At 38.7% G+C, this 7,782-nt stretch overlaps 1 non-coding gene across 1 annotated transcript; it reads right to left on the minus strand.

The window, feature by feature from the left end:
* Positions 1-7,361: 7,361 nt before the first annotated feature.
* LOC130953858 (small nucleolar RNA R71) lies at positions 7,362-7,469 on the minus strand. Its single transcript, XR_009076019.1, has one exon. It is a non-coding gene; the product is annotated as a small nucleolar RNA R71 (small nucleolar RNA).
* Between the last annotated feature and the right edge of the window lie 313 nt (positions 7,470-7,782).

The following is a 7,782-nucleotide window of genomic DNA, read 5'->3' on the forward strand; positions in this document are numbered from 1 at the left end:
TTCATGAATTTAGCATAGAGAGGTATTTGCTTAAGAGCCTCTGATGCACCATTATTTTGTGGTACATCTTGTACTTAATTTATGGGAATTTACCACCCTTTTATCCATATTTATTTAATGAAATAGCATGGTTTTATGATTGTCTCCTAATTTGTGCTTAAGTGTGAAAACATGCTTTTTAGGCTCTTAATTGCTAATTTTGATTCACCTTTGATTCCACTAGATGCCTTGATATGTTTGCTAGTGAATTCAGATTGGAAAGGCTAGGAATGAATCAAAGGGATGGAGAGGAAAAGCATACAAGTGGAGGACTCATGAAGGAAAAAGGATTTGGGATACTGATATCGATGCGCATGCTTAGAAGATGCGTACGCATGGAAAGTAATGTCGCAAGGCGACACATACGCGTACATGGCGCATACGCGTCGATGCTCGCACGTGACTCACTTAAAGGCAAAATGCTGAGGGCGAATTCTGGGCTTCCCAACCCAAAATCCAAATCATCCCTGATGCTATTTAACCCAATGATTAAAGGGGAATCACAAGCTTCCATCACATTAGTTTTAGTTAGTTTTAGTTTTGGAGGGAAAGTTAGTTTCTAGAGAGAGAAGCTCTCTCTTCTCTCCAGAATTAGGTTAGAGGTAGATTAGGAATTCTTAAATCTAGGTTAATCTCATGCTTTGATTTACCTTTCCTTTCGTAATTCTTATTCTTCTACATCTCCTCTTTCTAGTTTAGCATTTAATTCTTGTAATTCTCTACTTTTATGTTGATGCACTCTTGTTCTTCTTGATGCACTCTTGTTCTTCTATTTCTCTTTACTGAAATTCATGTTTTGATTTCTCTTATTGTTGATTGCCTTGTGGTTGTTAATTTCCTTGCAATTAGTAGTTATTAGATTTCATTCTTGTTATCATTCTACTATGCTTTCTTTTTATGCCTTCCAAGTGTTTGATGAAATGTTTGGAAGGATGTTATAGTAGAATTTTGTGTTCTTGGCTTGAGAAGGTAACTTAGGAACTCTTGAGTTACTAATGTCCATGTGATTGATGATTGGTAGCCAGTGACCCTAGTTCTCACTAATTCAATTAGTGGATAGCTAGGACTTATGGACTTGGATTGATATAGCTCATTTGACTTTCCTTTACTAGTTAGAGGATGTATTAATGGGATTGATCCTTGCGATTATCATGTTGTATTTAGTGATAAGGATAGAGATTCTTGACCACCAACCCTTGCCAAGACCTTTTTAGCTATTAGTTTACTTCTTTGCCATTTATCTTCCATGTCTCTTATCAAAACCCCAAAATATACATGTCCATAACCAATAACAAGAACACTACCCTGTAATTTCTTTGAGAGACGACCCGAGGTTTAAATACTTTTGTTATTAAGATTATTAGGAGTTTGTACTTGTGACAAACGAACTTTTGTATGAAAAGATCATTATTGTTGGTTTAGAAAATATACTTGCAACGAGAATCTATTTGTGAAATTCTATACCATACAAAAATCCAATCATTAAAATGGCGCCGATGCCAGGGAATTGCAAATGCGCATTTGTTATTGGTTATTGTATATATATGAATATTGTGAATATGTTGGCCTTTTGTTATTTTGTTAGTTCGTGTTAGTTTTAGGAATTGGTTCTTCTTTATTCTTATTAGTTTTTGTTTTCATTTGCTCTTGCTATCATGAATTCTCATCACTTTGGCTATGAGTGTGGTTTCAACTATGATTTAGGAAATAGAGATTATAATGAAGATATACATCAAGGATGGAACAATCAAGGTTGGGAGGAGCCACAAGCTTATAGACAACCTTCTTGGCAACAACCTCCTCAGGTATCATATAGGTATAACTCCAATCCAAATGCATATCAATCTAATGGATGTGGTAGTCCTTGTTGTACGTGTCACCAACCACCACCACATGCCTATAGACCACCTCCTCAACATAGCCCTCAACCATACTCACAAGCCCCTTTTTACCAAACACCCTCATATGACCCTAATCCTTATCCACCATATCAACCACCTTATTAGTCATATGAACCATACATAGAAGAACCACCACAATTCCATCACAATTACTCCCAAGAACCACCTTCATGCCCTTACCAAGAAGAACCACCTACCTATCATGAACCCTTCCTCCAAAATGATGAACCCTCCTATCCACCCTAAGCCCCAATGGATGACTCCCTTACTTTGCTACTTCAATGGCAACAAGAAATGTAAGGGGAGACACTAGAATTTATGGCTACCTTGACCAAGGTGGTAAACTGATTAGCCTCCCAATGCTTGAGCACTCAAGTCACTCCCATGGCCACATGTTGAGAATCAATTGAAGAGTATAGCATGAAGGAGAGATTGAAAACTCCGGTGGGAAAGGTGGAATGTTGCTTTGTGTTAGAACAATTGGAGGAACCTATGATTGATGAAGACAAGGAAGAAGTGGTTGAAGACTTAGGAGATGCAAAACCTCCATGGGAATCTAGAACCATAGAATATACCTCCAAGAAGATTGAATTTGATGTTGAGGAGGAGAGTACACAACCTCCAAAACAATTTTTGAATGAAGACTTTGAGGGAATGAAGCAAGAATTGAGTTCCCTTGGTGATGAAGATCATGCATCCAACCTTCTTGGTGGTGAATTCTTTGAACTTGGAGAACCTTCTCCCAATGAGATAGAGAGCAATGTGGAGGTAGACTTCTCTCACCCTCCCATTTATGACTTGAGTGATGGAGAATAGTTAGATGAAAATGAAGAACAAAGGATTGAAATTGAAGAAGTTTGTAAAGACGTGGAGGTAATTAAGGAAGAACACAAGGGAGTAGAGCTTGCAAAGACATTGGAAATACCTCTCCCCAAGCCATCACCATCCATTCTTTCATTCAAGTGGGTAAATTCCTTATACTTAAGCTGTATTATTCTACTTAAATATGGTTTACTTGAGACAGATGGTCAACTTAGATATATTTGTGGCTTTAAGAGTAAAAGGGAGATGGTTAGTGGTTGGAAACATCATTCTAGGTTCATTATGGTGACATGTTCCAAGCGTAATAGCAAGGGTTGGTGTAGAACTAGATTGCTTAGCTCTAGGAAGTTATTTGGTTGCTTGAATGAGAATTCCAAGATCATGGCACCTGAATGGATTAATGATGATCAAATTAAAAATGGGTGCAAAAACAAGATATGGGATCCGGGAATACATGAGGATCAACATTGGGAGCCCTTATCTTGTCAATAACTCCATTGAAGCTTGATGGCATTAATTTTGAAAAATGGAGCTTATTGGAGATTCAAGCATTGGTGGATGTTCCAAGATGAGTACAAACACAAGCCACTGAGAAAGAAGCTCCCCATAAGTCCAAATTAAGGACAATAAATAAAAATGCTAGGTGGGAGACACCCCACCAGAGTAAATTCTTTCCTTTTTCTCTTTTGTAAATATTGGTAATATTCGTTTAAATTCATGTCTTGGTTGATTTGTTGAGTTTAGTAGTAGTTTAGTATGTTAAATAAAGCTTTATGGTGTTTTGGTAGCTGTTTGCAGGTTTGGAATGCTTAGTTTGGTGCAAAAACATGGAAAATTTTGAAAAATAGAGCACCAACCCACACGTATGCGCCATGCATGTGTACGCGTGCCTGATGAGCGGATAATTTGTACGCTTTTTGGCATTGTTTTTAGTATGTTTTTAGTATGATCTAGTTAGTTTTTAGTATATTTTTATTAGTTTTTAGTTAAAATTCACTTTTCTGGACTTTACTATGAGTTTGTGTGTTTTTCTGTGATTTCAGGTATTTTCTGGCTGAAATTGAGGGACCTGAGCAAAAATCTGATCCAGAGACTGAAAAGGACTGCAGATGCTGTTGGATTCTGACCTCCCTGCACTCGAAGTGGATTTTCTGGAGCTACAGAAGCCCAATTGGAGCGCTCTCAACGGCGTTGGAAAGTAGACATCCTGGGCTTTCCAGCAATATATGATAGTCCATACTTTGCCCAAGATTTGATGGCCCAAACCGGCGTTCCAAGTCACCCTCAGAAATCCCAGCGTTAAACGCCGGAACTGGCACCAAAATGGGAGTTAAACGCCCAAACTGGCATAAAAGCTGGCGTTTAACTCCAGGAAGAGTCTCTACACGAAAATGCTTCATTGCTCAGCCCAAGCACACACCAAGTGGGCCCGGAAGTGGATTTTTATGTCATTTACTCATCTCTGTAAACCTTAGGCTACTAGTTTTCTATAAGTAGGACCTTTTACTATTGTATTAAAAATCTTTCGATCATGCTTTGATGATTGAACCCTCTTTGGGGGAGGCTGGCCATTCGGCCATGCCTAGACCTTGTTCTTATGTATTTTCAACGGTGGAGTTTCTACACACCATAGATTAAGGTGTGGAGCTCTGCTGTACCTCGAGTATTAATGCAATTACTATTGTTCTTCTATTCAATTCCGCTTGTTCTTTGTGCAAGATATCACTTGTTCTTCAACTTGATGATGTGATGATCCGTGACACTCATCATCATTCTCACCTATGAACAAGGTGACTGACAAGCACTTTTGTTCTACAAGCAACCAAGGCTCTAGTGAATATCTCTTGGATTCCTGATACACGATGCATGGTTGATCGCCTGACAACCGAGTGCTCGCCTGACAAACGAGCCAGCCATTCCGTTAGATCAGAGTCTTCGTGGTATAGGCGAGAACAGATGGCGGCATTCAAGAGAATCCGGAAGGTCTAACCTTGTCTGTGGTATTCTGAGTAGGATTCAATGATTGAATGACTGTGACGTGCTTCAAACTCCTAGCAGGCGGGGCGTTAGTGACAGACGCAAAAGAATCACTGGATTCTATTCCGGCCTGACCGAGAACCGACAGCTGATTAGCCTATGCTGTGACAGAGCATAAGAACGTTTTCACTGAGAGGATGGGAGGTAGCCACTGACAACGGTGAAACCCTTGCATAAGCTTGCCATGGAAAGGAGTAAGAAGGATTGGATGAAGACAGTAGGAAAGCAGAGAGACGGAAGGGAAGGCATCTTCATACGGTTATCTGAAGTTCCTACCAATGAATTACATAAGTACCTCTATCTTTATCTTTATGCTTTATTCGTATATCACTATACCCATTTGAGTCTGCCTGACTAAGATTTACAAGGTGACCATAGCTTGTATCATACCAACAATCTTCGTGGGATCGACCCTTACTCGCGTAAGGTTTATTACTTGGACGACCCAGTGCACTTGCTGGTTAGTTGTGCAAAGTTGTGTTTATGCCAGGGTATTGAGCACCAAGTTCTTGGGGCCATTGCTAGGGATTATTTGAGTTGTGAGAGGTGGTGATCACAATTTCGCACACCAAGTTTTTGGCGCCGTTGCCGGGGATTGTTTTGTGTATGGACAACTGACGGTTCATCTTGTTGCTTAGATTAGGTATTTTTTTTTCAGAGTTCTTAAGAATGAATTCTAGTGTTTCATGATAATCTGTTGAAATCTAGCTGGCTGAGAAGCCATGTCTAATCTTATTGGACCGAGGTTTCAACTGATCATCACAAGAGCTCGTTGATCTCTATCAATCTTGCTATTGGAGCAATGATCTGCTAAGGCTTGGCTGGCCATTGGCCATGTCTAGTGTTTTGGACCGAAGCTTTCTTTGAAAGCTTGGCTGGCTGTGAAGCCATGTCTAATTCCTGGACCGGAGTCTTAGACTAGCATTGCAATGATTCCTGGAATCCAAACTAAGAATTCTGAAACCTTTATTTTCTATTTTCATATAATTTTCGAAAAAAAGCACAAAAAAAAATTTCAAAATCATAAAAACCAAAAAAATATTTTATGTTTCTTGTTTGAGTCTAGTGTCAAATTTTAAGTTTGGTGTCTTGCAATGCATTGTTTATTTGATCTTGGTTCTATTTTCAAGTCAATAGTACAGGGAACTGAAGATTCAGAACATGCAGCAGAGGAATTACACAGAAAAAGCTGGGCGTTCAAAACGCCCAGTGAAGAAGGACAGACTGGCGTTTAAACGCCAGCCAGGGTGCCTGGTTGGGCGTTTAACGCCCAAAAAGGTAGTGCATTGGGCGTTAAACGTCAGAATGTGCACCATTCTGGGCGTTTAACGCCAGGATGGCACAAGGGGGAGGATTTTGTTTTCAAATCAATTTTTTTTCAAGTTTTCAAAGTTTTTCAAAATCAAATCTTTTTCAAATCATATCTTTTCAATCAAATGTTTTCAAAATCAATTTCTTTCCTTTTTCAAAGATACTTGCTAACAATTAATGATTTGATTGAACATTTCAAGTATGTTACCTTTTCTGTTGAGAAAGGTTTAATGTTTGAATCATATCTTTTCTTGATAGCCAAGTTATTAATTTTTAAAATCAAATCTTTTTAAAATTGTTTTCAAAACATATCTTCTCAATCACATATTTTTTTTTTAAAACCAATCATATCTTCTTAAGCACATCTTTTTCAAAATAGTTTTCAATCAAATCTTTTTGATTTCTAATTTCAAAATCTTTTTCAAAAATCACTTGATTTCTTTCCCACTCTTATTTTCGAAAATTAATTAGTGTTTTTCAAAATGTTTTCAAATTCTTTAACCTAATTTTCGAAAATTCTCTTCCCCTCTTCCCACATCCTTCTATTTATGGAGTACCACTCCTTTTCAATGCACAATTCGAACTCTATCTGATTAAGTTCAAATTCTTCTACCTCTTTCTTCTATTTTTCTGTTCTTCTGACACCTCAAGGAATCTCTATACTGTGACATAGAGGATTCCATATTTTCTTGTTCTCTTCTCTTTCATATGAGCAGGAGCAGAGACAAAGGCATTCTTGTTGAAGTTGACCCTGAACCTGAAAGGACCTTGAAGCGAAAGCTAAGAGAAGCTAAGGCACAACTCTCTGTAGAGGACCTAACAGAAATCTTCAAAGAAGAAGAACCCATGGCAGCCGAAAACAACAACAATGCAAACAACGCAAGGAAGGTGCTGGGTGACTTTACTGCACCTACTCCCGACTTCTATGGGAGAAGCATCTCTATCCCTGCCATTGGAGCAAACAACTTTGAGCTTAAGCCTCAATTAGTTTCTCTAATGCAACAGAATTGCAAGTTTCATGGACTTCCATTGGAAGATCCTCATCAGTTTTTAGCTGAATTCTTGCAAATCTGTGACACTGTCAAGACTAATGGGGTAGACCCTGAGGTCTACAGACTTATGCTATTCCCTTTTGCTGTAAGAGACAGAGCTAGGACATGGTTGGACTCACAACCTAAAGAAAGCCTGGACTCATGGGAAAAGCTAGTCAATGCCTTCTTGGCAAAGTTCTTTCCACCTCAAAAATTGAGTAAGCTTAGAGTGGAAGTCCAAACCTTCAGACAGAAGGATGGAGAATCCCTCTATGAAGCTTGGGAAAGATACAAACAATTGATCAGAAAATGTCCTTCTGACATGCTTTCTGAATGGAGCATCATAGGTATTTTCTATGATGGTCTCTCTGAACTATCCAAGATGTCTTTGGATAGCTCTGCTGGAGGATCTCTTCATCTGAAGAAGACGCCTACAGAAGCTCAAGAGCTAATTGAAATGGTTGCAAATAACCAATTCATGTACACTTCTGAAAGGAATCCTGTGAACAATGGGGCAAATCAGAAGAAAGGAGTTCTTGAGATTGATACTCTGAATGCCATTCTGGCTCAGAACAAGATATTGACTCAAAAAGTCAATTTGATCTCTCAAAGTCTGTCTGGAATGCAAAATGCACCAAGCA

The sequence above is a fragment of the Arachis stenosperma genome, chromosome 9 (assembly GCF_014773155.1).
Source record: "Arachis stenosperma cultivar V10309 chromosome 9, arast.V10309.gnm1.PFL2, whole genome shotgun sequence".
Lineage (NCBI taxonomy): Eukaryota > Viridiplantae > Streptophyta > Magnoliopsida > Fabales > Fabaceae > Arachis > Arachis stenosperma.